Source organism: Chaetura pelagica, unplaced genomic scaffold, assembly GCF_000747805.2.
Source record: "Chaetura pelagica isolate M959 unplaced genomic scaffold, ChaPel_1.0 scaffold246, whole genome shotgun sequence".
In the NCBI taxonomy this organism is placed as follows: Eukaryota; Metazoa; Chordata; class Aves; order Apodiformes; family Apodidae; genus Chaetura; species Chaetura pelagica.
In genome coordinates, this window is record NW_009953647.1 from 2,761,754 (window position 1) to 2,768,552 (window position 6,799).

At 38.9% G+C, this 6,799-nt stretch overlaps 1 protein-coding gene across 1 annotated transcript in view; it reads left to right on the forward strand.

Annotated features, from left to right (window-relative positions):
• CRB1 (crumbs family member 1, photoreceptor morphogenesis associated) overlaps positions 1–6,799 on the forward strand; it is a 115,224-nt gene that overhangs the window by 107,669 nt on the left and 756 nt on the right.

The window sequence follows — 6,799 nt, forward strand, 5'->3', positions numbered from 1 at the left end:
GGGGACTGTGTATGCTGATCTGGCTGGGAGATTGGGACTAATGTGAATAACATCCTTGTTTAACCAAAGTCTGCTTTACAATTTAGTTGCAACACTTCAGAGAGCTCTATCTCCAATCTCCAATTTCTTGTTCCACTATAATTAGAGCAAACTTTCTTGTTAACTTCTGTAGTGTCACAACAGTGTGACTTCATGTGTCAGGAGGGAGGCTGTCAGAATTTTTTAATGAGGCACTTTCCTTGCATGCCCAGCTAAAACCTAGACTTCAATCATCTCAGTCTTCTTCATTTTATCACAGCACACCAGAGATGTAATTCTTCCTTGATAGTAAAGATTGCATTTTTCTGATCTATAACTGGTCAAGCTAGATGATCAATTTATCATTCATTATAGCTGCTAACACTGATTGTCCCTATATTTGTGCTTTGATTTCAAGAAGTACTGTCAAACAACTAAAAGTTGAACTTTTCCAGAAAGGAATTCACACAGACTGTCACATTCAACTATGACAAATTATTCAAACTACATTTTATAAAAAAATTGTATGCTAGACAGAGATAGTAGTGAGTGTAATTTCTTCAGAGACATTTAAAGAAAATATTCAGATTATAATATCCACCAGAAAATAGAGAAATAAAAACCACATTATTTTCAAGCATTCTTCTTCAAGGTGAGCTGCCTATATATGTGTGTTTGTGGGGGTATTATAATGTGGATCTTCTGCACGCATCAGAAGTAGTCACATAAATTTTTCTTCAGTGATGTCCACAGAGGTACACACAGGGCTGGGGTCTCATTCAAACCCATGAACAATGGGATCATCTTCTCCTGCAGATATCCAGGAAGAAACTCAAGAGGCTGATGGCAGAAACATCAATGCCAATGATTCAAATTCAAGATCATCTACAACTATATAGGTATAGATAGTTATTTCAGAGGAGATAGGTGAGGGATGACAGGATAGTCTCCTTCAGAGGACAATGGTGTCAGAAGGAGAAGTTCCCAATATGTGGAGAAAAAAGCAGTCATACTTACCTTGGGTTGTCATATTACATGCAAAAGGCAAAGCTACCTGTGACCAGCACCAGTGCTGGTACGTGGCAACTACAAGCCAGCCTGAACTGGAGCTATGGCCTGGCAGACTGACGGGGAAGCAGCCACAGCTTTAGGCCATGGAGATCTTCATCCAGTAGTCAAGGCTCCAAGTCTGAATCCCTCATTAAGGAAGCAAAACCAGAGAGAAACCCTGCAGCAGTCTTTCTAGGTCCTTTTTTTTCCTTTTTTTTTTTTCTTTTTTTTCTTTTCTTTTTCCTACCCCTCTTTCTTTCTGCTTTTTGTTTCAGAGAATTCAAACACTTTTCTTACCAGATAATCCCGAAGCTTGTTAGGCACCAGGTTTAAAGTACAGCAAATATTATGCCTTTCAGGCATGACTTCCTTCACACACAGAGACATGAAGAATGGCTATGCAATGTCACTGCCAAAGAAAACGCACTTTTGAGGCCCATAAAATAAACTGAAGAGTTGTAAGGGGTGCTGAAGGAAAAGGAATTGAAGGCCTCACTGGTGATAAACTGGAAAATCAGCCAAGGTGCATTGCAGACACTAAGTGCTGCCTGCTTTGGTGCCACAGGTACCAAAGTAGAAAGGAATAAATTATTCGAGTACCTGAAGGATAACTGTGTATAGGCACATTCAATAAAGATGCATGCCCACATAGACAACAGCATGAAGTAGCAAAACAGGATAAAGTATAAAGAGAATAAAGCAGCTAAAGGAAACAGGTGATGCCTACAGAATCTTAAAAATAGTTTGCCATTTCCAATGGCCTGTGCAGTGTCTAGCTCAGCTGGACATGAATCTGCACCCTTTAAATGAATTGAAAATGGATTATTGGTTCAACATCTGGGTCAACACAGCTCTTGGCACCTGGTGACTGGTACTGAGCACAAGCACAGCAGCTACTTTTTTCAGATGATGCAAGGGACAGCAATAGGTGCTTGCTTGTGAAGCTGAAAAAAAATCATGGGGACTTAATGTGTCATTCATTTAAGGTATCTTCATTGGAACAAAGTCAATCTATAGATCTATGGCCACTTAATTGCTGTTGAAAATAAACTGTAGTCCCACAAGTCAATGCATCTCATTGTAAGATTTGTGTATGATTGAGTGGTTTTCTACTTGAACTGCTAGGATTCTTATTTGAATTCAGCCTTTTACAGAAAAAAATTCTGATAAGATGATTGCAAATCCTCAATTAAGTAAACTCAGCATATCCATGGGCTTTTTAATCAAGTTTAAGGTTTTCCTTCAGCTGCTCAGTAGTATCCCTCTGTGCCCCCAAATCTTTCAAACTAATTCTGGCATGGATTAAGATCAATCAAGCCAATCGTCCTTCATTACTATAGCAAATGGTTTTGATTTCGGGGCAGTAAATCTGGATGGCATGGATCAGATGTTCTTACTGGGAATGAAGTGATAACCTTGTGAGTGATGTCAGGACTCGGGACCCGGAGACTTTGCTGGCGAAAGCTCCACTGCACACAAGCAGCTGCAGAATTCCCAGAAAGCCACACACATGGCAGAGAAGGGAATTCTCTGGGGTTTGGCAATCCCTGCGTTATAAAGCTTGTGTTGATGTCTCTGTCTCATGAAGCATCCAGAAGCAGGCACATTTCTATGCAAGTGCTGAAATGAAGATTAATTAATTGCTAATGCCCAGCACCAGAGGCATGCTTCTCCTTTCAGAGGATGTTACGCCTTTTACAGACACACACAAACTCCAAGCCACCCTTCCCCACACAAAGATCATGCCCAGGTAGCAGTGTCCTGAGGAAACTCATGCCGCTTCTCTCACACCTACAGTGATTTCCCCACCGGCACTGCAGCTCTTCCCTCTGCCTGCTCTGGCTCAGCCCTTGGTGTCTCTGGCCTTAATTCTCATCCCTCGCATCGACATAAAGCAGGATTAGATCAGCTAAGTCACGCTGATGTAAAACACACAAGAGGAAGAGGCCCTGTGCATTTTGCTGGCTCCCTTGTGCTGTTCCACTTGCTTTTGACATTTGGCACACATGGAAACGCTCATACACAGCAAATCCCTAATGCTCCCCTCTTATAAAACAACCATTCGGAAGACAGCTTGTTCAAAGATAAGGAAAAGTGATAAATGCTATGGAGGCTCTGACTTGTGAACTGGACCCTCCTTATCCAAACTGTTCATCTATCAAAAAAAATCAATGTGGAACAATCCACCTATTTCAATAAACAAATGAAAACCAAAACCCAGCCCTACAATGAAGTTTCACTCTATCCAATAATTTATTTTATCTAATATAAACATTTTAAACAATTTTTATTTAATAATTTAAGAACCCTAAAAAGTTAATCAGCTTTGAAATGAAACCACCAGTGAAAAGCCAAAAGACTGTTTTTAAAAAAGACAAAATTTTTTCTTCTGCATTTCCTCCTGTCCTTGCAGATGACATGATTCATTACATTAACATTAAATTCAAGAAAATTTCCTTCCACGCTTTCTTTTTTCTTTTTCTTTTTCTTTTTTTAAATCTTGCCCAAATAAAGCTATTCTGCTCCATCTGACATCCAAAGACATATAAATAGAACCTGCTACATAAAATATCTTAGCAAGAAGCAGACTGGACTCCTAATGTTAGAAAACTTCATTTTGTTGGTATTACCAGAGCATATGACATCATCTTACCATCAACATCCACCACCATGAGTGATACAGCTTTTACTGACAGCTACTGTATATCAGGGGCAAGGGAACTCCTACAACTGTTCTGTCACTGACTACCTTTAAACAGGCTTTTATGATGATTCAGGTTGGAAGAGTCCTCAGGAGATGTCCCAGTCCAACCTCCTGCTCAAAGTGTAATGGGAATCACTAAGGTATGGCTCAGTCAGTAAATTAACTCTCTTTCAGTTACCCAATATATATTTAGTTATTCATAAGCAGTTACATTCAGAAATAGCTGTGATCACCATGTGCTATTTATTAGCAAGAATTACTTCTGAAAGGCTATCAGAGTGTATGGGAATCTCAGAAGCTTCCCTGACAACAAAACTCTTCAGCAAAAAAATTCAGTAACGTGTTTCTCTTAATAAATTTCCAGTTGTTATGAGGCTTTTATTGCTTGTGCTGAGACAAAATGAAACTTGCTTCACTTTGTCCTTTCCAGAGCTTTCCCCTTCTGCTTTTGAAACTCTTCTGCTTTTTGAAACACCTCTTCTTGTGGGGAACCCTGACACAGTTTTGTGAAACAACACACCAGAAAATTGTATATTCATAGGAAGCAGCTCTCTCCCAAGAAGCCAGTTCAATAGTGTAAAGTGCAAGGTCCTGCACCTGGGTCAGAACAACCCCAGGCACAAATACAGGCTGGGGGGCGAATGGCTAGAGAGCAGTCCTGAGGAGAAGTCTTTCTTAAAGTCCAGCACCTACCACTATGTAAAATACACAGCAGGGTCAATAACTCAAAACCTTTTCCCACTGCCTCAGCAGCACTATGTTTCTAAAAATGCCACTCAGTCCCTTCTCTTTTCAGGATCACCAGATACAATTTTTTCAGTCTGTCATCATCAAATACTGCAATGAACAGACTGAGATGACAGGGGGCAGAACTTTTCAGAAATTTTTTTTTCCAGATGAGCCAGTTGTTTTTCCAAATTAATTTATCTATTCAGCCATTAATTACTAAAGAAGCAGTTGATTTTGATGGGACCAGACTGCAGAGCCTTCTGGCAATTCTTGTTATCAGCTCAGTGCTGCTGCCAAAGGGGCTACCTATGTTGTGAATTTAGACAGTGATCTGATCCCTGATAATCCAGGGGACAACACTTAAACAGTAGATTTTTAATAGAATTCACCCAAAAAGGTGACATAAAGGCCATTTATTTTTCATATTTATAAATCAGCAGTGACACAAATACAGAAATAAGGTTATCTTATGTACCTGTAAAAAAACCCAGCTCTCCAGATTTTAATCAGTGAGGTAACTTTTTTTACATACTGACTCAAAAAGAAGTGTTTTGTCCAAAACAGATAAAGGCAATATATGTAATTACCAGTAGTTTTTCCAAGTTCAAGTCATGGGTTGACCAAAACAAATTGAATTAATGAATAGTTATTAAACAGAAACAAGAATTGAAAAAATACATGTAGTGAAATGCTGTGGTGTGCCATGGGTAAAGTTTCTCTAACAAATAACTATTGCAGAATGAAAAAAGCCCTGTTAAGATGATTTTAACTTGAGAATGAGGTTTAGATATGTGACTGTGTTTTAACAAGTTACAAGGTTCTTTTTCTCCTCAATTCCTTTGCATGAAATTAATTTGAAGGATATCATAAAAGTAAAATGTCTCCATAGATATAGACATACAACAGGAATAGAAAGATTTTGGACTGGAAAGCAGGAGAATAAGTGCAGAAATTTCACACACCAGAGACCAGCCAATACCAACCATTTGCCTAAGGTGGGGAATTTGTCTCACAAACATCCTATTCAACCCTAGGAGCAGAGTTAATTTGGACTATCTCAGTCCTCAGCTTCCCAACGCAAAAAATGAAAGTAAGACAGCTTCTGAGAATAAAAATTCCATTAAAAATTTGCAGCATCTCTGAGACAAGAGGAACAAGGGTCATATAGTCCAACAAAGTACAGAGAAAAACTAAGATCTCAAGTCTATCTGTAACACCATCTAAAGATGAAATTACCTTCCCAATCCAATACAATTCATTAGACCAACATGTTTCATGCTGCCTTGTTTTAGGGTTGGAGTCACATGGTCTGTCACCTGCACTCGATTTTTTCTATTGGAAGAAATGTTTTTCAAAACATATGAACCATATATTTAGCCATCAAGGACAGAGGAAAACATCCTAGCCGGTCATGCATCCCCTAGAGAGAATCCCTGAGACAAACTTGTTTTCATTATTATAGTAGGACCTTTTACATCAGCGTGGAGGTGGAGAGAGAAAAAAAAAAAAGAGGAAGGACTGTTTTAACAATTTCCCTCTGGCATTGTTGTTCTTCTGCAAAGCAGCATACATCCAGCAACAGCATCCCTTACAGCACATCCATTGCTGAATGCAATATTGTCATCGTTCTCAGGACTGTACTTGTACTGCCTTAGAAATGACAACTAAGCAGGTCACTGAAATATCCTGTTCCATACAGTATCTAACTGGGAAATGGCTTTGACCTCCTGTTTTCCACTTCTGAATATTTTGGGATTTGAAAGTTCAGCCTCAAGCACACATTCATCTATGGCAGTTCAGCTGTCAGTCGTAATAAAAATCAAAAGATGATGGATGGCAGAATCTGCCCAGAAGTTCAACTCCTGATAGGGTCATTGTCTGTAGTGACCACTTTTCCACACTAACTACACCACTTCATTGGTTTACCTTACTATAAACATTTTTTACACATATGTAGTGCATATAAAATGTTAACTCACCAGATACAAAATTTCTCTGGTCCAAATATTTTCAACTGCCAGATTTATGTGCTCCACACCTTCTGACATTATCACATTTCCACTTCCACATGAAAACAGAAAAAAATAATAATCAGAGAATCCTTACGTTCATCCTGCACTGCACTGCTTGTGTTTCTGTAAATGAAGCTACAAAGCCTGCATGTACAGGAAGAGCTAGATGAGTATTTTAAAACATATTTGCAAAAATGTACTGATTAACTTCTCACTGAATTGATTTCAGTTGCACTCTTGTGCAGCCTCTATACACTTATTTCATGCAAACATGCTGGCAGCAAAT